General features: G+C 38.9%; 1 protein-coding gene across 3 annotated transcripts in view; it reads left to right on the plus strand.

The window, feature by feature from the left end:
* The window catches only part of PCCA (propionyl-CoA carboxylase subunit alpha), a 281,260-nt gene that overhangs the window by 220,075 nt on the left and 36,304 nt on the right, over positions 1-24,881 (plus strand). The gene's annotated exons all lie outside the window — the stretch shown is intronic.

Here is a 24,881-nt window from a genome sequence, read left to right on the forward strand (position 1 = left end):
AGTGGGTGCTGTAGCAGAGGAATTCAGACTAAGTGCATTTAGTGATATTAAAATTAAATTTGTTAAATTAGATATGAAAGCATTTCATATTGTTATGTTAGAAGTGCCCCAGAGTCTCCCAGACTAGAGCTCTTACCCTTGTGCTGGGCCTTATGCAACATCAAAACACAAGAAAATAGACAGTACAGTATTGATGTGCTTTTATCTTGAAAAAAATTGGTGATGAAACAGGCTTGCAATAATCTTACTGACTAGCTCATGTGTGTTTATTGGAACCTAATTATTTTGGGTAATCAAGTATGTGATTACAACTAAAAGTCTCAAGAGGACTAAGCAGAAAGGCCTGTAGTACTCTATCCACCATTTCTTATTTAATCTAAATTATGCATATGTCTTGCTGATCAAGCCCAGAGAGAGAACTTCAGCAGGCAGAGAAACAATAATGAAAGCTGCTTCTTGGGTTTTTCTCAGATACCAGTTTTCCCACAGAATCTGAGCCAGAGTCTGCACCTGTGTTCCTATCAGTTCCTCTAGCCTTCTCCTTTTCCCAAAGTCCTTTATTTAATTTGTCTTTTGCTTCTTTATCATTCTTGTACTCTTCTGGTTTCAAGTTAATAAACACCTTGAGTAATGAGAGGGAAGGATGGGTTTTCCTTACAATTGTGTTCCCTACAAGTTGCCTGTGCATGTAGATACACAGTCTATATGTGTGTATCTACATGTGTGTGTGTACATAAATGTAAATGTATCTCCATTTCCATCTCCATCTCCAAATTTATAAATGTAAATTTATTATCTCCATCCCTGGAGATATTTAAAAAGAGACTGGATGTGGCACTCAGTGCCATGGTCTGGTAACTGCAGCGGTAGTGGATCAAGGGTTGGACTTGATGATCTCTGAGGTCCCTTCCAACCCAGCCAATTCTATGATTCTATGAAATGTTGAGACAAATGAAAGAAGAGCATCTTAATGAAGGTCCTAGAAATACATTTTGGGTTTACTGTTTTGTATCTTTTACAAGATGTTTGCTAACATAAAGTGCAATCAAGATAGTATGTATTTGAAAGGTATATTTAGGAGCAAAAAACTCTTGGTTGCTCATTGTTATTATAATGTATTGTTATCAGTATAATAAACAGCTTGTGAAATTATTGCTCTGCTCTTTTAATTTGTAGTAGAAAACGTGAGGGATAACTTTGAGCATTCTATGTTACTTTTGTCAGGGGCAAATTTTGATGGCACTTCAGTGGTGTCAGGCAGTGTGATGCTACTGAGCGTGCACACCACTAACCTGTCCATCAGACCATATTTTTAGAATCAGCTGATCAGGAGCACAGCTCCCTGGCTTGTCTGGAGGACATCAGTTTTGATAAATGACTACACTTGATTTTTTGATCTTGGACAATAAAACTAATTCTGCTGCTGGTTTTTGATAAAACAGAAGCTCCTGGTTCAGGGAGCCAGCTGACACTCAGAGGAGAAGTGACAGGTATGCTTCCCTGTTAAAGGCATCCTTGCTGTCCCTGTTAGCTAGGTGAAGGACATAAAAAACCACTTTGCAGCAGAAAGGCAACAGTTCAGTATGAATTCTGCTGCACACAGTATAGTAAACATGTGGACAGTAGGAAATCTTAGTGTAGCAGTTGTATTTCTCTTGTTTTGGAGGACCACAGGAAAAATCACCTTAGCCCAGTGAAATCGTATCTTTAGGTGCTCACTGTTAGCATAATTTGGAGGTCTGCATGTATTCATAATAGTATTTTTGTTTGTAATCGTGAGTAGAAATTCTTTGCTACTTGAGCATTTCTCTTAGAATTGTAGTGGCATTAGATAATTTTTTTTTTCTGAATTTGTTTTTGCTAGGAGGTAATGAGTCTCACATCTGATATAGGACTTGTGCTATTAGAGGAAATACAATAATGTTTCTACCCAAGGAAGAAGCAACTTTGTATACTTTATATAGCTGTAAGAAATGGTTGGTGAATGGAAAACTACCCTGATTTGTTTTAATTTTCTTTCGTTGATGACTTTTTAAGTCCTAATTTAAATTATTTCAGAACAGATCATGGGTTATTATTGCTGTAATTGAGACTTTTGTTGATTGTTCCTCTCTGGTGGGCATGACTAGATACCATGTGCTGATGAAGTCCTGCTATTCTGCTATTTTAAGCTAGGCTTATTTAGATAGTGTATTTATTAACAGCATTATCATAACACCAGAGGATCTTAATGGTACTATATATTGTACAGAGAAAAAGGAAACAAGATAATGCATGCTTCAGATTAATGTGCAAAACTGCTGAAAAGCTGAGTGCTAGGAAAAACAAAAGCAGTCTTGTGGGCTGTCTCCTCTGTGTAGGGAGCTTAAGGAAGTAGGTTTATAGTAAACAGAGATCTTCAGAAAAATCTTCAGATCTGAAGCTCCAGCCTCTGCAGTGCAAAAGTCTGTGCATGTGAACATTATTTTCAGAGCACCAAAGCCCACCCTTCGTTCCTCTTTTTCCAGTTAACTTCAGGTTTCTGTCATGTCTCTTGTAGTTTCACTTTCTGTTGTCTGAGGTGAGGGGAATGGTTTTCCCTGGCTCACTGATGACCCTGGTCATTTGCTGGCTGTTCACATGTCTGTCACCTGAACTTCAGCACTGAAATTGGTCTGGGCAGGCAGCCTCTAACACCAAGGAAGCTTCAAATGTACAAGGAACTGCTCATCATTCGTGCCATTTCTTTCATCTTCTCTGACATCAGAGCATTAGGAATGAGAAAAACAGTTCCTTCTTTCCACTGAGGAAGGATGAAAGGACATACATGTGACAGATAGTAGTCATGTTGCTCAGCATATTACTTGACAGTGTTCCTTCAGCAGGGAACACAAAGTAGAAACCCAAGTGGAAAAGAGCGAAATTGAGCGCAATTGCTCCGGCTTAAGAGTCAAGCAATCTTTAGCTGCTTCTGAGTTTCCTAGCACTTTTTTCTTGGTTCAGCCTTCTCAGTGGACATTTTTCCACTGATCCAGTTTCATCCCTGATGGAGTGCTTTTTGCCGCCTTCAATTTACAAACCAACATTTTGCTGTGGAGGCTTATGCACTCGTATGGTTACTATTAGCCTGTTAATGCTGGGCTTGCTGTTCTTCAGCCTCTTTGTAGACCCATTTAAAGTATTCCACTGCTGTGACCAGATCTGGAAACTCCAGATTGAGAACACTGCATTTACAAAACCTCTCACTGCTGATTCCCCTTCCTGCTCTCTCCTGCTATGCGTTGGCTGCTTTTCCTGCAACAGCAAACTTCCAGCTTTCTGTCCCATTGCTAAAGCTTGCAAATTATGCTGGAACTTTTCAATCTGTATATAATCTCATCAGCTTCCAGACAGCTTCCTCCTTTTTTCTTTCTCTCTGCATTGTTACTAAGGCCAATTAAATAGTGATAAAGATGGAAGTTTTGACAGTATGAGTCTGATTTAGCTCACAATGACAAACGTTTAACAACCTGCTTCTTTCACCCTTACAAATCATTGCAGTTCTTAACAGATTTTCTTTCTTTCTGTATGTGACACCTCTGAAACGAGATACTAAAGGTCTATGCAGACTTTCAAGCATTGGTTGAAAACCTGCAGGGGTTACAAAGGTTGCATTATTGGAATATGTAGAGAATTAACCACAAGAAAATAAATACAATCCAGTAAGTGTTTATTTTGCAAACTAACGTCTTTTTAAATTTTTTTTTTTTTTTTTTTTTTTTTTTTTTTTTTTTTTTTTTTTTTTTTTGGACTCTTCTTTTTCACAAGCCTTAAGATTAGGGTCCCTGCCTATCTAAAGGGAATTCTGCTGTTTTGTAGAAAATTGTTCCAGCTTCTGTGCTGACTTGGGTGCAGTCACAAATACCTACACAGGCTGTTCTCTTTTCAATTTTCCTGTGTGTTAGTGTGTTTTAAAGCAGAAAGTATAACAAGTATATTAAAGCTGTGTCTATTGGGGATAAATTCTCAAAAGCACCCAAGAAATTTGGAAATACCATTGTTATCAACAGCCATGTCCTAAAAATCACTAGATTATTTCAGGAACCTTGCTCAGGGTTCCTTTGGAAAGAGAAATAAGCTAGCACTTGGCATTACTTCTGAATTTTTTTTCCATGACTTAAAACACCAAAAGTGGCACAAGTTCTCACAGAACAACTTTACATAGTCTTTGCTTGGGACTTCCTTGAGTGAAAGTCCTTATGGTGGTGGTGTCAAGGTGAAGCTGGAGCTGTGGATGTGCTTCTTGGATGTCCTGTGTGAGCATGTTTGGCCAACAGGCTGCTGCCAAATTATCTTTCCCTCATTTGGAGCATGTATTTGGGAAAGCAAGAGTTATGTTTCCTACAATGGTTACAGGTATTTGGACTTACCTACCCTGTCTTCAAATTTAGCTGGAATTGATCAGCAGGTTGAAATGGTTGAAATGGGAAAATTAGATGCACTGAATTGGGAATGGGGGCTGAGAGGTAGAAATCTAGATCTCAAGGTTTGCTTTCTTACCAGGCTAGGAACTAAATGCTGGGTGCTGTACTAGATGCTGTATGTTTTGCTTTTTATTTTTCATTTTTAATCTTGGCCTTTTTTTTCTGTTTATTAATTAAAGTTTTAATTTGCAGAGAAAATCATAAATAGGTCAAAATTCCCATGAATGTGCTTAATGTTTGTTGATTCTGTAGTGCGTGTGTTATCTGTAGTTTAATAGTCTTTGCTTATAATGAATTATGCCCTTTATCCTTTGGAAATGAGCAAATGGAAAAATAAGGCTTTCTGATTTTTCATACTTCTTTTGACAAGTTTCTTACTCAGCTCATTAATGTTCTTATTCAGCTCATTAGTGCTCTAAGGACAAGGACTGAACTTGGTTGGTTAACTTGTCAATTCTTGGAACACAAATGGACAGGTTAATCAAGTGTAAATCAAGTAGACTGAGATTTACCAGCACTGAAATAAATTATCAGTTGCTTTGTTTGTCTGGAGTATTGTTGTGGGGTTTTTTTAACTGTATCAAGTCTTACATCCTACTGAAGATCTAGTGTTTTCTTCTGAAGGTGCTGTCTACTGCCAAGTAATAAACATATGTATAACCCATGTTTTTAAACAGCTTTTTGATGACTGGAGTCTTGGCATATACCCAGGAGCTGTTTAGGAGGTATTAATTTATATGGCTTTGAAGCTTAAACAGGGATCTTAATGAAACAAAGGCATGATGAAGTTAGTAAAGCTAATTTAAATCTCTGAATGTAAATTTTAAGTGAAGTTTTTATTGACAATAAATATACTATGTTTCTCATTAGTTTCCTAGGCTTCAGTGGTAATATCAGTAAAATAAACATGTTTTACAAACATTTAACATTAAAAACGCTATTAATATGACCCTTGGTACACCAGTACAATTAGATTTCAAAGTGAGCATTTAGGATGTAACAGCGATTAATGACAACCATCGAAAACAATTTTGAACTCCATCAGTTTAACTCAGGAGGGTAAACTTAATATGATAATTTATCTAGTTGAATTGTATCAGCTTAGCAGGAAAGTATGCAAATATGTGACCCTTACCTAGAATCTAAATGGATGCTGTGCTGATAGATTTATCAGTTCCATTAAAGAACTTTAGGGAACTTTGGAATTTCAGCAATTGTTCCCTTGGAGGCTGAAAACCAAACCTGATCTCATACTGGGACCATTCTGGTCTGCATATTTCCATAATTTGCCTTTGCTACTAATATGACAGCAAGACGCAAATAACTGTTTCTAATAATATCAAATGGAGTTGTGGAGGACAGCATTTTAATGTAGTAAAAGACCTCCCCGTGGGGTTGTTATTGCCACTATAGAACAGCAGTTACACAGTTGCAACAATAGTCTCTTAATTGATTCGTTTAATTAGCAAGAGATGAAGCTTGTGCTGCATCTTGTCATCTGTTATCGTGGGGGCGGCTACAGAGAGAATCTTTGCATTTGTCACTCTTTACTGTAGAGTAAAAGGAAACTTCCAAACACGTTTCAGCTGTAGAGGTGAGCATTGGGAAGAAGGATGTTTTGTGAGTGTGTTTCCACACAGGTTTTCAGTCTGTGGACTGCAGGTTAAAGAACCAGCAGAGTCTGGGGTAGAGTTTTTTACTGGGGGGAAAAAATCTTAATCCAGCTATGCTGGGCATTTCTAACCTAAATATGCAAATCTAAGTATTATAGGAATGGTGGGTTATTTGGGGCATCACTATTGTAATAGTTGACTAGATTTACTTGGAAGAAATAGGGTCAGATTAGTGAAACCAGCCATCTGCCTTGGGATTGCTTTTTCGTGGCATTTTTGTTTCCAGACTAGATAAACAATGAGTTCCATGAGCACATGGTCCATGCTAGGAAGCATGTGTAAAAGAGGGAATTTCTTTGTGACTGGTTTTCCCTGGAGTAGTTAAGGATATGGATATAGTGCTGTTCTCTCTTCTGGGAGATGATTTTTCACTCAGCTTTATTTTATTTAAATTTTATCGGTATGTAAACAAATGTATTTTAAAGGCATGTGGAGCTTTGGTTTAATATGAGGAGCTCTGGTTTAATTTTTTCTCCTCTCCTTGGCTTACTTTTGTCTTCTATTCAAGGTTATTCGTCCTTATGGAAGGAAATATTTCTAGAGGAGGACAAACTTCTTGTTAAATGCTAATTAAGGAAATGAAGGTTACGCTGGCATACTTCCATTGTCATAGCACTGACCTAAAATAAGGGATCTCTTCCTAATCTGAAATCAATTACACAGAGGCAGAAGAAAGTAATTCTGTAATGTAAAACACTTGAGATGTCTACTCCTGCTCTGTATTTTAAATTACTGTCCTCTAGGGTTTATTGTTTGTTTCTTTGTTTTTTCCTTTTGTGTGCTGTAGCATAGGACATGGGATCTCATTTTGGAGTGCAATGGTGCTGTCAATCTGTGTAGCAAAGGAAAAGCGTGGTGCTGGAGAAGCCACCTCTTTTTTTTTTTTTTTTTTAGGACAATTTAAACAAAGATTTAGGCCACTTATCATTAAAGATCCTGTGGTAATTTCCACAAGGTTCTGAGATCGCTTCATATTCTGAAGTCTTGGCCAAAGTCCACTTTGTGTAATTACCTTCTGTCTGAACAAATCCCTAATGCAATTTTAGATGTTTGGTATTTTTCACTTCCTGTCCTAAATAGAGAAAATATTGCCACACACTGCTTATAATTACAGTGGGTTGTATCCTAAGTTCAAAGGAGATATGAAGAGATTAAATATAGAGATTCCTGTAAATTACCATGGTGAATTTTGTTTTCCCATTGTTAAAGCACCGGAACACGTGACAAAAGATGAGTAAACAGTAGGATATGTAATTAAATTCACAAACCAATGAAATAACTAGGTTTTTTTTTTACTTATCTGTTTCATTGCATTTTGCTGTCTGTGAGCTAAAATTACTGTTAGGGGAAACACTGAGATAAAGGCCAACTCTCAGACCATGTTAGAGGTCAAACTTAACACACTGCACTCTGCTTTGAAGCAGGTAGGCAGGCAGTGTGAAGCTCTAAGTGCTGTGATCATGTGCTCTGTTTTCTTTTATTTGTGCTCCAGAGATTTTTTTGTTCCCACAACCGAAACCCATGCCTGTGCGTTTGTCTCTCAACTAAAATTGGTTTCACTACCTCTTTTCAGATGCCTTTAATAGACTTCAGAATGTGTTTGACCATGCTGTCTTTACAATGGTCTGCTTCTCTGTTATCTCTCATGATGGAATTTATTGCCTTATAGAGTAAGTTCAGTCCTCCTGTCTTCATCACCAAAGCCTTTTATTATTATTTTATTGTATGCTATGTCATATCTTCTTTTTCCTGAGATTTCATTTTTTCTTTACAGCCATCCTTTTTTTTTCCTGCCATGTTTATCTTCTACATCTTTTCTAAGCTTTCTTCTCTTTTGCATTTCCCGTGCCAACTGTTTCTTTTTGCATACATGTTGGGTTTTTGTTTTTTTCTGGAGATACATGAGTCGAGAAGAGAGGTGTTACTGTTAACCTGACATTAACTCTTGCATAAGTAGCATTTAGGAGGAGTATGAGGATAAGAATAAACTATAGAAAAATTGCCTGACATGCAGCTATTGTACTGAACATATAAGTATTACAAACAGAGCACCAGGTAAGACAAAAGATTTTCCTCCCCTATTGTCTCTCTTACAGTGTCTGGTCCAGTTTATTAATTCCCTGTAAAATCTACTGCTAGCCTTAAGCCAAAATTTTGAAGCCTTGCAAATTTTTGCCAGTGTTCATTGAAGGCTCTCTGCAAATAACAGGGGAACTGAATTTACCAAGCAGGAACAGCCAGTTTATTTCACTTTTTATGTAACTGAGGTTCCACATAAGTTCTCTTCTGCCTAAAGTATGTTGAAAATTACTTTAATGGAGTTTTAACAAAGATCTTGTTTATCCCTGCTTATGTTTTGGTTTGCTTGTTGGACAGCAATTGAGACTGCTGCAGACATGCAGGTACTGGTACAGGCAGGCAGCCTCCATCTTCATTTTGATCATGTCCTTTGATGTTTCATAGTGCCCATAGTGAGGTGAAGGAAGCTGAAGGGCAGAGCAGTTGTAGTAGGAAGTATCATGCTTGTGTGACCATCTCCCAAACATCAGTCTTGTGTCTTGGAGAGATGCCATGTTGGCAGGGTGCACAGGAAGTATTTGCATAGCAAATTGTGTTATGAGCAGCAGAACCACAACAAGGTTCTTCCTGCATCTGATGATAATTGTTGGGTTGGGGGGAGGGAGGGAGAAAAAGGAGGTCAGGGCAATGCAGATGAAAAGGAAAGGCCCGAACTATTGTAAGGACAGTGAAAACAAACTGCCCCTTTGCCAAGGAGCTTCAGTGAGTATGACAGAACAGCACTGAGTGGGATGTGGGGCTATTCCATTAAGGCCTAAAAGCCCTGTGAGAGTAGCAAAGGTGTCCCGGGTTTCCTCTGTTGCCTCCTTCTCCTCCCTACTTCAGAGCAATTTCTCCTCGCATGCCCTCAGGACCAACTCTTAACTTACTGCTTTCTTTGATGTCAGTCTTCATATGAGGAAAAACAAAGATGTTTCAGTTATAAAATACTTACATTAGTATTCTGTTACAAGTCTTTGGGTGTTCCTTGTTTTTTTGTGAGGGTTTTATGTTATTTTGTTTTCTTCTCCCTAGGTTTATCTTTGAGTTATAAAAGAGCCCCAGGGAAAGCCCTCCCTTAGTCTGTTAAGTTCCAAACCCACTGTTAACACTTAACAAATACTCAGCAAGCAGAACAACCCAATGTGGTTGCAGGATCAGAGCCAGATCTGGACACTGTATCAAGAAGATCACAGCTACATCTTGAAAGGCATCTGTCCCACAGCCTGTTTTTAACACACTGACTTAGAAAAAGGGTATGTAATAATGGAAATATCCTTGTTTATGGCATCAAGCAGTGCCTTTTACAAGGCATAAACTGTACTCAAGTTTCCTGTAAAGCAGAAGATTCTTTTGAGAAGTTAAGAAGCATCCCAAGATGTAAGAGATGTAGTGACTTTCTCCACCCTTCTAGTGTTTCTCACCACACAGCAGGCAAGATTAAAACCCAGGACATTATTGCTTCCTAATAGCCAAATATAAATGCAATTCTACATGTCAAGTAACTTTACAAGACACAGTTTTACTCTTGGAGAAGCCAGAGAAGACTGCCATAGAATATTTGAGGTTGGAAGGGACCACCCTCCTCCCCTGTATGAAGCAGGGTCAATTAGAGCAGGCTGATCAAGGCTGTGTCCACTTTGCTTCTGAATACCCACAGCTCCAAATTTTGGCAATATATTTGATGGTTTTGGAAACTTTGAGGTGTCCCTGGAAGCTTTACAGGGCAGTAACAGAGATGGAGAAAGTCTGGACAAGCAATTTCAGGTCTGCAGTAATGTTGAGTGGAAAAGGGAATAATTATCTTTACAAGAGCTTGTATGGCTGCACTGAGAAGTATCCAGTTGAGGAGAAGTCAGAAGGTCCATTTCTGATCCAAAAAGGCTCTGTGCTTGTGGTTGAAACATAAGCATGAGGCAGAATGCTCTGGTAGTGTAATAAAGGTTTCAGAATCTAGTGAGCACTGGTGGGTTGATGCTTCTTAACCTGCTGAAATCCAGCTGGAAGGCAATGGTGGAAGCTGTGGAGAAGGTTAAGGAGAGATCAACAGTGGAGTTGAATTGAGCTCTCAAATAGTCTGCCATTAGTGTCCTGAAGAAATAAAGATTTTAGCAGAAACATCCATTGGGTACACAAGAAACAGAGTATCAGAGGCAAAGTGTCAAGCAGGGGCAATCTGGACACAAAACAGAGGACTTTCCCCAGCTGCCTACCCAGTAAACATTGTATAACCATGGCACTTTTAAATGGTACAAAGTAAATGCTTGGGGTTTGTAGATGCATGTAAGTTCCTCAATTTTGTTTTGGATGGTAGCTAAATTATTAGGAGAAAAAGTACATGACTTCAAGAATCTTAGATGCATGCCTCAGTAATGGGAGGGTTCACTGAGAAGATAATAATTAGAAAAATAGTATCAAAGCTGTCTGATTAATTTCCCTAGTGATCTGGAAGGTCAGTGGTTTGTTCTTTGCTTTTACTTAGAGTTTTCCCTTATTGTAAGGTTTATGTTTGCTGGCTCATTTCCATGCAGGTTTCCCTACATTGTTATTTACGACACTTCAGAAGAAGCTCTACTTGTGGCAAACAGTGTCTTGCACCTCTCTTACTTTACTTTTAACTCTAATCTGAGAGCATTTGTTGAGAGGCAAAAGGAACCAAAAGTCATTGTGTTCCTTGGAATTCAGGAAGGAGTTTCCACAAGCAGATCACTGGGTGAAATACCCTCTGTTCATCTGCTGAGACCAGTGATGAACAGTGGTGAATTTTGGGCCAGAGATTGACTCTCTCATATTCTTCTCAGGTGAGGGCAAGTTCCTCCAGCACGGTGCTAGTTTTCCTGAAGCATTTTTCAAGCCCATGTAGTGTTTCAGTTTTGGTCATGTTACAGGTGGCACAAATCCATTCAAAAATTACTTTCACCATTGTGAGATTGCAGGAAGGCCCTTCCAGCAGTAGATAAAACAAACTGCTATTCCACTTCTGATTTCTTCTTCGTGGCTTGGTTTGTGGTTCACAAAGTCCACTCCCGCTCTGCCAGAATTATGTTTGAACCAGCATCAGTAGCATGAGACATTGAACAATGTACTGTAAACATCTCATCTGAGAAAAAAACATTATTTTCACTGACAGATGATCTTGTGTTGTTGTGAGGATGCACTGTGTGCCTGTGCTGAATTTTGAGTAGTTAGCTGCAAGTTACAGCTCTGTTCAAAGTGAGCACTGGATGCCAAAGAGTTAGGATGTGCTGGGGGGCTGGAGAAGAGGTACTCTAATAGCTAATTGTGTTGAATGGAAGTAGGAGAGTCTGAGCCAAGCTCTCTTCCTTGGGCTTGAAGGAAGCAGGGTGGGCTTCTGTTACCAAAGATGCCCTTGAGTGCCATTCTGTGTAGTGTGGGAGTAAGGGACTGTCACAGGACATAGTGAGGCAACTACTTAAGGTTGTAGTGGAGATACTGGGTCACTGGAGCTCCTTTCCCTTTTATGAATTTTGATAAGCAGAATAAAAAATGTCTGAGATAGTAGTCAGGCTGGAGGCTGTGATTTCTACTTATTTTCATGTATGACAGTGTGAGATGTCTAGCACCAGCAAGTCAGATCCTTGATTTTATGCCCAAACTGCAAACTGAATGGTGTATATTAGTTTTTTGTTTCAGTACAGTCTGTCATACTCCCCAGGCCATTGTGGCCTCTCTGCAGCAGGAGATGAGCAGTGGAGAAGTTACCCTGCAGAAAAGCTTTGTAGAAACACAGCTGCTTCCTAGGAAACTCACTGCCACAGGCATCCTCAGTGTAAGGATGGGGCTGAGAGTGTGTACCTTGCTGTCTTGTGTCTAAACTAGACAGTACCTAAGGGATTTTTCTGTGCTTCATAGTCCAAAACTAGAGCTGCAGGGCAGAATAACCCAGCCCTCTTCAGCCCTCCTGAGCTTAGCCTAAAACTGCTGTTGTAGTTGCAATCTATTTTGCATTTAGTGTCAGGATTTCCTTATGTAATACACAGCTAAAAGTGATTTTAAAGTACATCAGCTCAATCATGTTTTTGTTCCCCACCCCCACACTTTTATGTTTAAAGGCTCCATTAGTGTCCATAGCAAAGAGAGAGTAACACAGATGGTAAACATTTTTACCACAGAACACCAGCAGTGAACACCATATCACTGATTTAGGAGTCTCTGTACTGTGCTTGCTCAGCTGTATATAATCACTCTCATTTCCTTCCCTTGGGTTTCTGGCTGGCTTAGGGAGACTTTGCTGGCATGTTCAGTGAGGTCTCTCTGGCATCACCGAGCTATTGCTCAGTTCTCATCTATGCCACTTTGCAGAGCAAGAAGCTCCATACTGGGACTGGTGTGAGTTTTTGCCTGGCATCTTCCTTGATCTGCAGAAAAACATTTTCACCAAGTATGTGAGGCTAAAATTAAAACTCTTTTGGGTGAGGACAATCACCTGCCTTAGCTGCCAGACAGCCATCCTGCTTTTGAGTGCCTCCCTGATCTAAAAGACAATAAACCTAGGGAGCTGTGATTAGCCCTGCTTGAGGTTTGTGGTACAGTTGGCATGGTGGTAGCTAGTGTGCATTTGGTACAAAACAATGACATTTTTAAATTTTCAGTTTTCATTCTGGGAATGCTGATAGAAAGGCAAATGCTGTGAATAAGGACTGTTGGTTCTCCATTGTAGTTCAAATAAAACTGTAAAAAAGTAATTCAGTTTGGTGCAGCATTTTCCTTAGCCGACTAGCTGTGAGGTTCTTGTTTAATCTTCTGTTTACTTTCCTTTGTACAAACAATACAGCAGACTTGGGCTCTATCAAAAATGCATGTAGCTTTTCTTTTTGTACTTAGATGAGAGAGATAATCTCTAACTAAAATTTCACATTAGCATTCCGCTTGTAAAATAAAATAGTGTCCTTTGGGCCAGAGAAGGTTTTTTTTTTTTTGGTGTGTTTTTTTTTTTAATGTGCACTGCAGTCTCTGCAGTGGTGGGCCATTTCGGTGACTTGTTTACTGGTGTGTCTTTCATATCCAAATTCTTGGCTACACATGGAGCACTCAAATAGTTTTCTCTTTGTCGAAAGAAGAAAATTAAAATTGTCTGAAATTGGAGCCAACTTCACATTCTCTGGAGTATCATTTCAGCCTTTGGGAGGACCATCTAGTGCACAGTAACTGAAAACTCTAGCAAGGTTTGTTTGAACAATCTAAACTTAAAGAAGAGACAGCAAAACAAATACTTTTTATTTCTTGTGCTTTTTATATTTACACTGGCGGTGGTGTCTTCCTCAGATAAAACGTTTTGATATTAAGCAGTTCCTCTAATTTTACTGGGCTCTGTTTCTTTTTATGGTAACACACACTGTGCAGGAAGGTCATTATATGGGAGGAAAAAAAAAGCTGTCAGCATAAAAGAGAAAGTTAACATTGCACATGTTGTCTTTGTTTATGGGGTTCCTGGAATGTGTTGCGAATTGAGCCAAATGATGGCCTAATCTTTTTAATATGCTGGATGGCCTCTCCATACATTCTGCCAGTAGCAGGTATTTTACCTTGTGAGTACAGGTTGTAAAATTGTCTGTGAAAGTATCTTGAGTGTTTCCTTTGGATGCTGTTAGTATTTGCTTTAAAGACCATTTTTGTTTTTAGTGCAGGCTGTGGGAATGTGATCGTTCTTACATTCCATTAACCCAGCTGCCTGTGATGAGAACATAAAAATTAATAATGAAACATGTATTGGTTGCATGTGCAAAGCCAGTTTAGGTTAGTGCTGGTCTCAGCATAGCCTGAATGACTGTACATCACAAGGAGCCTTGCAAACTGCATTTATTGCATTTAAATGCAATACTCATTTAGTACTGCATTAACATCTGTGTTACAAATGGCCATTCATCAGCAGCTAGTTTTGCTTGAGTTCCAGAAGAAAGATGAGAGAAAACATGGCTACTTGACATATTTTGAGTTCCATCCTCCAACAGGTTTCATATCTAAGTTTAAATCAGGGCAAAGAAGTAAAAAACTCTTAATAACTGTTAGCTGACATAAGCAGCAGTAAATTCTTTAATTTTGTACCTTTTAAGAGTAAAACCCTGTCTTCTTTAAGCCAAAACCACTGCCTTCAGTTTTTAGTTGAAATGAGGTTTACTCATAGACTGATGTGGGGCTGATCATGTGTTAACCATTATAGGGATCCCTGCTGAACCAGTCCTGCTCAGGAACAGGGAAAGAGCAGCAATAGCTTGGGACACGAGGGATCAAATCAACAATTAAAGGATAATAGTGAGTTGGGAAGGAAAGGGAAGATGACTAGCCAGGAAGGATTAGCTTGAGTCAGGAACAAATTTCCTGAAATTACTCAAGCAGGTGCTTAAAGGGAGGTGGGCTATTCTCTTAAGGAATGATTTCCAGGAGTGTGTGAGCCAGCTACAAGGAGGTCTGAGAGGCCAGCAAGGAAGAAACTGTTCTGAGGATGAGAAAGGTTCTGCCTCACAGGGCCAGGTAGAAAGTAGTGTGCTCATGGAGGAGGAGAAGATTCTGCTCTTTCCTCTAAGAGACAAAGTGCATTGTGCCATGAAGGAGATTAATGTACTCGTACACAGACCCTTTTCTCTTGGGGAAAAATGAGTGCTTAAATAGCTAATATATGTGTTTTCAGTGTGTTTTCTTTGTATAATGTCACCAGATATTAAAAGCAAGGCTTTTTGAAAGAAAAAGAGCCGACTGGTATAAACTAGAGAGGCAGCCTCCACAGGGAAAACCAGCATCTCTTATTAGATTGACCAATACTACTGGGGAGAGGAAAGGCAGCACTGAAGTTCTTTGCCTGTTTCCTGCTGCAGCTTCAGTGGGGAAGTGGGATAATGTTTTATCAGAGGCCCTATAACAGTCTCAGTCCCTGTACTTGGATGTTGGGAAGCTGGAACCAGTGCAAGAGACAAACTGGACATGGACACAGAGGACCTGCAGTTTCTGCTTGGAGGAGTTCTTGTAGCGTTGGCTGTCAGTGCATTGTGAGCATCATCTCATGAAGTGGCCTGGCATTAACAAATATTAAAGCTGTTTAGGTTTTACAGCTACCCATGTTTATTTTTATTAAAATATTCCCAGATTGATTTTTGTTAGCTCAAGTGCATGCACATCTGCCTTGTGAATCAAAATGAAGATTTGGTTTTCTCATTTTTTAATGTGTTTCATTACACTTTACAAGCCAAGCTGGTATTTCTTTGGCTGAGTACATTTTGGAGTTGTATGGGAATGGACACCTCAAATGCTAATTTCTGATTTTTATACGGACTATAACACCTACGTTATTTCATTTGGGTCTGGCATTCTTAAGGCAATGATTTTGTTCAGGAGCAATTACATTAGTGTTCAGTAAAGCTGAAACTGTGTACTTTACTCTTTATCAAGTATTTAGGAAGTTTAGGAAGGATATCGAGGTCCTGGAGCAGGTCCAAAGGAGGGCAACCAGGCTGGTGAAGGGACTCGAGCACAGATCCTATGAGGAGAGGCTGAGGGAGCTGGGGGTGTTCAGCCTGGAGAAGAGGAGGCTCAGGGGAGACCTCATCACTCTCTACAACTCCCTGAAAGGAGGGGGTAGCCAGGGGGGGGTTGGTCTCTTTTCCCAGGCAACTCTCAGCAAGACAAGAGGGCACGGTCTCAAGTTGTGCCAGGGGAGGTTTAGGTTGGACATTAGAAAGAATTTCTTTACTGAGAGGGTGATCAGACATTGGAATGGGCTGCCCAGGGAAGTGGTGGATTCTCCATCCCTGGAGATATTTAAAAAGAGACTGGATGTGGCACTCAGTGCCATGGTCTGGTAACTGCAGCGGTAGTGGATCAAGGGTTGGACTTGATGATCTCTGAGGTCCCTTCCAACCCAGCCAATTCTATGATTCTATGATTCTATGATTCTATTTGTCAAAGCATTGATATCCATTAAACAGTTCTCCCGCCTAAAGGAAAAAAGGAGAGTTTATTTGGTTTCAGCATAGTGCTAGATTCTGTCCTCAATCTAAATAAAAAGGAGTGAGACCTGCAAATACCAAGTATATAAAATTCAAGGGTGTTTTACTGAACAAGGAAGCTTCATGTTGAAAAAAGCACTGAACTTTGAATGATTTCCGAAGCATATTGTTGGATTCAAAGTTGTGATATGTATTTGCTTCTAGATCCTGACAAAGCCACAGGATCTGGAGTGGCTTAAGAAGAACCAAGACTGAAAGCCAGATTTTCAGAGGCAACTTAGTCCTGCTAGAAGTAATGCAAGTTAGGCACCTAAATGCCTTTGAAGTCTGGCTCTGAGCCTGTAGGTTTTGTTGCTGTTAATACTTTGGACATTTTCTTTATGCCAGCCCTTCAGTTCAACTCAAGGAACAGGAGAGGGATTTCCTGTGTCGGTCAGCAACGTGCTGTTTAGCACTGGAGCTAACCCCAAGCTCAGGGCTGTGCAGTGCTGCTCTGGGACTCATTCTGCATTAATATTACTCCAGTAGGAGTCAAAGTTTAATTGCTGATACGGCATTTGACTCCATTCTGAACTACAAATAAGTTCTGAAGTCAGAGGGATGTCAAAACAATTTCCCCTTCTCTCCCCCTACTTCTTTTCCTCTTGGGGTTTAGTGTCCCTCCCAGGACTTGTTTGGAGAAAAGAATATGTATCCCTGTAACGTTGACATCATTGAACTGAGCTTGTTGTGTAGTCAGTTTTATGGGTAATGATGCTATGCTGTTTTTAAAGGGAGGAGCAGCCTTAGAAATTCAGGCTGGGAAATAGCTAAAAAGTATAGGGTTTTTTCCATCAAATTATAAAACTGTACTGTGCTAGCTGAAAGCACAATGAGTAGGAAGTGAGCACTAATCTATTTGGCTCTGTCTGAACCTTCATATTTCTATTTATCTCAGTGGGAGATTTTAATATTGTACTGATGTTATTTTATATTTTGCTGACTTTCAGGTTGAGATATTGGCACTTAAAATCATGTTGACTGCCTGAATGCAAATTCAGGCTTTATGAGAATTAATAAAATCATGCTATTGTGAATCTTGGAGATGGCACTAGCTGATACAAATGCTGTCTGAAAATGATATAATGAGCTGACTTTCCCTTTCTTTCAAAGCTCTTTTTCCTACACTTTAAAGGATTTTGCAAAGGTGGATGCATATTAAGGCCCAGATTCTGCTTACATTACTAGAAGAGTGTCTCCAATTGATCTAAGGCAACAAATTCCTTTTACTCTATCCTCAGTTTGCCCTCTGATTTTCCCTGGATGTCTGCTTCCTCCCCACTGCAGTTCTAGGCCGTGGTTATTGAACATTCAATTATTTTGCAGCTGATAACTGCAGTGAGAATACCAAAGAAGGTGGCAAGATGAGCAAAACTTGATGTAAAGTTTTGGCATGTGAGGACATATCCCACTATTTGTGATGCTGAAGAAGTGGAGAATGGAGGATACAATATATAAGCTGAGTAATCTGCAGCTCTTCTTGGCAGCTCAAAGCATGGCTGGAAAAGTATTTTTAAAGTACCAGCTAAAACTTTTTATTTACTCTATTAAAAAAAATGGGAACATGAAAAAGGTGTACAGACTAATTCAAAATTGTAAATTAAAAATATATGGAAATCTGCTACGCAGAGCCAACATTTTGTTTGTTTGTTGGGAAGTTTAATTGAATGATCTTGGAGAAATAATGGAATTATTTTATTAATTTCTTCATTTTACCTGGCAAGTTCCTTATTCACTTTGTGCCTGGATTGCCTGAATGTGATTTGACTCTGAAATTCAGGCTCAGATTTAAACAGTTGGAACAAATGGGGGACATGTTATGTGGGAACTGATGAATGAGATCCAGTTCTACTTGGAAGTATGAAGGCAAACTGCCAAAAAATGTTCAGATATGAAAAGTCTTGGGGAAGCGAGATCCTGCAGCCACAACCTTGTCCCTTTAACTCATAATTTTACTGAATTTGAAGTGAATCACAGAATTACTGAGGCTGAGAGACTCAAGTCCAGAAACAAGTTGACAGAGGAACTGACAAGTTTTAGTCTCGTGGTCTTCCTGAGATTGCTCAAAATAAATCAGCAAATTATCGAAATAACTAAATAGGCTTTTAAAGTGATTTGGGAATGGAATCACTGAAGTTGTCCCTTTAGGTGGGTGACACTGGACAGTACCTTAAAGCTTAAGACAGTACCTTAAAGCTGATAAAACTAGAGACTGCTGACATATTGAAGATCCTTAGGAAGTGTTCAATTTTATGATTTTTTGAAAGCCCTTAACACGTGACTTAAAGTACTGATGTGCTTTTGTGAGCTATGCATAGACATTTTGATCTTGATTCATTATTTATCTACTTTCATTATTGTTTTTGTTCCCTACTCAAAGCCTATCTGAGGTAGCTCAATTAGAGCAAAACAGGACAGTTTATGTACTGCTTTTCCCAGTAATTTGCATGTGAATAAGGATTCATAAGCAACAGAATTGTGAATGCCCAAGGAATCTTTCTTTGTTATAACAGTTTATTTTCAGACTCACTGCATTTCTGTTCCACAGTAAGCCTGTAAAATCTCCAGCAGTTTAAGAGCTCTGCTTTTCCCTTCCAGAAAGAATCCTTTTCCAAGTTCTCCAGAACTTAAGTGATTGCCACTGAATTTTACAAGTGCCTGTCGTTTATCCAGCTTCTTGAGTCTATGTCCTTATGGCAGAGGCAATAAAATGGCTACAGACATATTGATGCCTCCAATAGAAAGAAAGCTGGTTAAAGGATGGATTCTTTCTTCTTAAAGTCAGTACCCGGGAGCTGGAAAAATGTACCAAATTTCAACTTAGCTTGGTGGGAATACAAAATGAGCCACTTGCTCATTAGTACAAATCTATTAGATTTATATGTAGCACAGGTAGATTAAGGCTGGTCAGCAGTGACAGACTTCAAGCAGGAGGAATCTAGAATATCTCTGTACCAAAGAGAGCATTTTATTGGAGGGTAGCTCTACTTTTTTTGTGCAAGGAGAGCTCTGCTTTCATTTTAAAAACCCACCAAAATTCCTTGTATGCATTATAAAGTTTGCTGATAGGTGTTTGTGGAAGGTGAAATGCAAAAATATGGTACCTAATGGGAAATACATTGGAAGATGGGCAAATGTTTCAGCGATGTTTCACAATTCCTTAGTGCTTGATCATCACTTTGTAAGCATATCAGGTTGTACCTGAAAGCAGAAGGCAGAACAAGTGGAGAAAATGTGCCTAATTAGTGAAGAGTGTCTTATTCTGCATGGTTAAGCCTGGATCTGCTCCTTAGGAAAATCCTGAGGAACTCAAAGTCATGGTTGTGTGATTAGATTTTCAGATGTGGTGGATCACTATAATTTTCAGGCAAATCAGTGGAAGTTGCAAATTCTTCCTGTTTTCAGAAGATGGGATATTGATGGTTGAGATTTCTTCACTGTCTCTCACTTGAAGTAAGTTATTTCTCTCGGTGAAGAATTACTGAGACCTTTTAAAATGTGGATTAGTCTGTAGCTTGCCAGTGACATATTTACTATGCAGGCATGCATAGTGGCCCAGTGGGAGTTTCAGTTCACTTCTGATTATTTCCCAGGCTTTGGCCAGAGAATTTCTCAGTCTCAGATGGTTCTTAGGAATTGTTTGAGAGCAATCCTCTTCTTCAGTGCACATCAGTGCTAGATTTTCAAAGATGCAAAGGCAGTGTAATGTGTGACAGTTCTGTCTCTGCAGCTCAAAAACGTGTGTTTGAAAAGGCAATTTTGTAAGCCTAGATTTTGAAACTCCAGTGATCTTGGCGATGCTCTAGAGAAAAATGAGTATTTTCAACAACAGGGAAGGGAGAGAGATAAATGTTTTAATCAAAAGAACAAAGAAAATCAATGTGTAACAGGGTTAGTGGGGAGAATTAACTTTTTTTTAATTAAAAGAGGGAAAAATTAAGTCTCGCAATTAGAACACTTGTTTCTGTCTCAGATGATCTGGCTGCATCATTACTTATTAATTGATGCTGTTTTCTGTGCACAAAGAACTTATTTATTGTATTTATATAATACTGCCTGATGAACAGGGTGGCTGCTTACAGTGCAGTGATATTGAAGTAGTTTGGGTTATAAATATTTTTAATGATCCCTTTGTTGATGGATGGGTTATTCCTCTTGGTGAAGGCAAGGGCTCACCCGAGGAGCTTCAGAGAACAATTTGAGTGTCAGTTTCACAAGTGAAAAAAATCCAAAAAGGAAAAGGAAGCAATTCATTCACAATGGGACATGGTGCAGAGGAGGATAACCTGCCTTCAAAGATTTTTGTTTCTAGTATTATAATGTTTAATAAATAGTTTACTTCAAAGGCCTTTGCTGGAGAAAAAAAAATAAAATAAGCAGCTTTCCTGCTATTCTTGTTCACTGGTCCAGTGTTGCTATAAGTAGCTCATATCCTGTCCTCTGTGGTCTCAGGTGGTTAGCTTTTGTTTGGGAAACTGAAGCTTCAACGAAAAGAGCTTTGCCACCAGTTAAATTATTAGGTAGTTGACAATATGTCTCAAAAATCAATGGAACTCATTGTGGACTCGGGGGGGGAGGGGATGATTTGACAGGGAAGGAGGGGTGTCAGTATTATTTTGGGTGATGAGCAAAGGTGACAGATCAGATCATATAAAAATAGAAGTTGCTAAGAAAGGCGTCTAAAGTAAATTCTTTATTTCCATCTTCCCCTGCCACATATTTTTTTCAAGCATTGTTAAAGTTTGAGAGAGTACAAGATATATTGGGAGGCCATTTGATGTGTCCTCAGTGTCATGATTAGCTATAACAAAACCCATTCCTGTTTGAAGTTTTTCTGACCTGTTCCTCATCCATTTTGGTATTTTTGTATTGTTTTGTTTCTGATAAATGTTGTGCTTTGTATTTGTGTTCTATTGAGTAAAGAAATGACTCAAAGCTTAAAGGAAAAGGCTTGGGTGTTTCCCAAATAGTTACCCCTTAGGTTTTCTGGTTCTGCGCGTACAAACTAATCTACTGTTTTGTTTTCCTTTTTTTTTTTTTTTTCTCATTCTGAGTCGTTTCAAATCATTTGAGGCAGTAGTGTTAAGTTTCTGTTATCCTTCTCATGTTTGTCTTTTACTTTGAGTTCCCCATACCTGGGGACACAGTTTGGATCAAAACCAAAACCATTCAGTCTCTAAGGTATAAAGATCATGAAATAGAACTGCAAAAACTGTAAGTAACAGGATTTTGAAAGAGAGCTGAGCAGTAAAAAAGCAAGGAAATTCTGCTGGAGCTGCCTTCACCCATGCTCTTAGCTGATTGATCATGGACAGTTCATAACAGGGTTTAACTCATTTCTCCCTGATCATGCATTTTCCTGAGATCACAATTTGGTTTTTAAGACCTGAAACATAACCACTAGAGCAGCTTGCTCTGATTGGAGATTTATTGGTATGAGTCGGAGAGCTGCACACTCTGTTTTTGGCTACATCAAAGTCAAATTTCCATGAGTTTCCACAAGTGGATAAAGGAATATCCCATGGATTAAAAAATACTCCTCGGTGGAAGAAGGAATCAATATTGTTTCCCTGGGAGTGTATCTCTTCCTGTATCCTGCACTTGCTGTCCAATTAAATGGTAGGTAATAAGAATGATGAGGCTTGATGAATGCTTCTTGAGATGAGATCCAAAACTCAGTTCCCAGAAGAATGATAAGAGCAACCTAAACATGTACATGGGTGGGCCAAGGGGGATGAGGAAGGTGCCTGGGAATGTTTGATACACATCCTCTGGCCCTTATTTCAATGTCTTCCCTATGGCATATTTCCCTGTATTTCCTGCTACAACAACCCCAAACTAATAAAACCAGAAATATTCATCTCACATGTGATGTTGTCTATGAGGAATATTTTTTTGTCAAAAAATCAATGGGATAAGAAGGAGAAGGCTGAGTGCATTCTCCCAAGACAAATTGTAAGGCATAATACTGAGCTGTCTCCACATTATGCTTTTCTGTTCCATAATGTATGTTCTACAGAACCATCCTTGGTTACTCTGGCTGGAAAAAAGCTATTTTTACCAAATAATCCACATGCATAAAACCAGAGATATTCTGAGAATATTTAATTACTTCACAAATAATTCTTTGAGTCCTTGCTGTAGACCATGCATTTCATCAGGGTTGTTATCTGATAACAATGAAATACTTAGTCCCCAGAATGTGTCAAGGAAGCAATTACCTCAAATCAGTGCTTGTTCAACTCACAGCTAATGAATAACTATTACAAACTAATCAGTGCTGTAATGGTAATTAGTAAAGTGGGTAAAATAACTGGAAATTTAAATGATTAAACTTGCCTGTTTGGAATTCCATGTTGAGCAGTGAGTAAATGATGTATTGCTCACATCTATGAACACTTGTGTATTTATGCTACTGTGCCATTCAGGCAAATCTGCACTTCAAGCACTTGTTTGAAGGGTGAAGAAATACACTGTGGTCATGATCAGGACTGCTAAAAAGCTTGGGGAAAATTATACCTTATGACCATGGGCCTTTCAGCCCTGTTCTCCTTCACATGTGTGCATATGCTTACCTTCTGCCCAGTGTCTGACTCACCCCTACAAGCTCTTCCTTACTCAGAGACTGCAGAAGTATTTGCTGTGTAACTTTCTGATGAATCTTGATCTGGCTGCCCCACAGTCTGGGGTACTTTCCACATCTCCAGGTCAATTATGATGAACTGCATGCAGAAAATCTGGAAACAATTTGGTGTATTTTATCTTAAACTAACTCATGCTTTCCATGGAGGAAGGAACTGAAATGCACTCCCAACCATCCAGCAGCAAACTTATGAAAGAGTGACTTGCCTCATTTTTTTGGTTTCATGGGGTTTTGTTCAGAGATTCCCATTATCCCACTGTGATAAAACTACATAGCCATGCTTCCTTTCAAAGAAGAACACAGTTGTGCTTTTCTGTCCTGTTGTCTCTTTATCTTTTGCTAATGCTTCCCAAACTGGAGGCAGTATTTTCCAGAACTGGAGCTGATACCTTCTACATTCTGGTGTTCTTCATACTAACTTGTGAATTTACCCTCATGACATTGCTGAGAAGTCAGGACACATTGTTCTCATATCTTGTAGACAGGAAACAGAAACAGAGAAATCTGAGTTTCATCTGCTCTAAAGGAAGTGCCCCAAAATTACAGATCACAACCTGAGATTACTTGGTCAGGTGCTTCCAGGGTGAGTCTTTTCCTTGTGCTTTGACTGCGAAGGGGTCTAAGTTCCCATGTCCAAATGTTGATACTAAACTTTGTGTTTAATGTGCATAAGGTGTCTAAAGGAAGCTGACAGCTATAGTGCAGGATCTACATGTGCCCTGAAGTTTTCTGGAGCAGAAAGCAGAAGCCAAATGGGACACCTTAAAACATCCACGATGGCAATGGTACCTCCTGATCCATGTGGCACTTCAGGACATGGTTTAGTTGACATGGTGGTGTTGGGTTGATAGTGATCTGAGAGGTCTTTTCCAACTGTAATGATTCAAAGTTTCTCACCTTCCCCCTAAAGCTGGGTGAGATGTTATAGGAAGACTCTGTTAGAGCTCAGAATTTACCTAAAGCATTAAAAACAGTGTTCCTCTTTAATGCATGATGTGCTAATACCTTAACCAAAGACAAAACTTCCTTTCAAAACGTATGAGAAGAAGAGAAAGCCTTGTTTTGTTTCATGTTACTTATCAAAATGAAAAAAACCCCACATTTTTCTCTTTAGCCCCTTAAATACATTCTTGCACAAGAAAGAACTCTTACAATTCCAAGAGAAAAGGTTTTATAAACAGAACTAAATTCTTAGGTATATATCTACTAAGGTAAATATGCATAGCACACATAAATACTTACATATCATTTGTACATATAGATTATATATAAAAACGTTAATAAAGATAAAACTTTGGTGATAAAAATGAAGCCATTTAATGTAAATATAAGTCAGTCAGATGGTAATTGCATTTTATGAGTTCAGAGTTCTGTATGTGATAGGAAAGCTTAGATTGTTCTTTTTCCCCCTCCTTATATGTAACTTTGTGAATATTAACTCAATTAATGAAATTATAAAGCCAGTTAATAACTTTTTTCACTTGTAATAGTAAAGCATTGGGAAAATGAAGCTTGGAGGAATAGAAGTAGAAAGAAAAAAACAGCAGAAAAAAAAAAAAAGGTATTCCTTGGTGGTGGTTGTTGACTATCACATGTTAAATTGCTTCACTGTCCCACTGGCAAACCTGCAGTTTTATGGACTCCAGCAGTTGCAGCTCTTCTGCCCTGAGCATAGGTTATACAGATTACTGTTTGCCATTATGTGCACTTGAAATGGAAATTATGGAAACTTCTCTTCTGCTTGTGGCTTACTGATATAGGGGAAATAATTTTATGTGCAGATTGTTAATGCTGTTTGTTCAGTTGTCTTCTTATTTTGGATTTCTGTGAAGCTGGATATAGCGTCCATGGTATTTTTTGGAGAATTATGGTTGACCTATTAACATGTTTTTATAGAACAGTGGATAGAAAAGTTGGATGACACATGTTGGCTTGCTGTATTTTGCAGACACAAAACCATTATTAAATGCTATATGTGATCAGATTTTTTTTTAAGGAGTGGAATAATTTTAAATTTCCATTATTTCACATTTTTTCCAAGTAAGCCAACTGTGGTCTTAAAATG

This window comes from Heliangelus exortis, chromosome 1, assembly GCF_036169615.1.
Source record: "Heliangelus exortis chromosome 1, bHelExo1.hap1, whole genome shotgun sequence".
In the NCBI taxonomy this organism is placed as follows: domain Eukaryota; kingdom Metazoa; phylum Chordata; class Aves; order Apodiformes; family Trochilidae; genus Heliangelus; species Heliangelus exortis.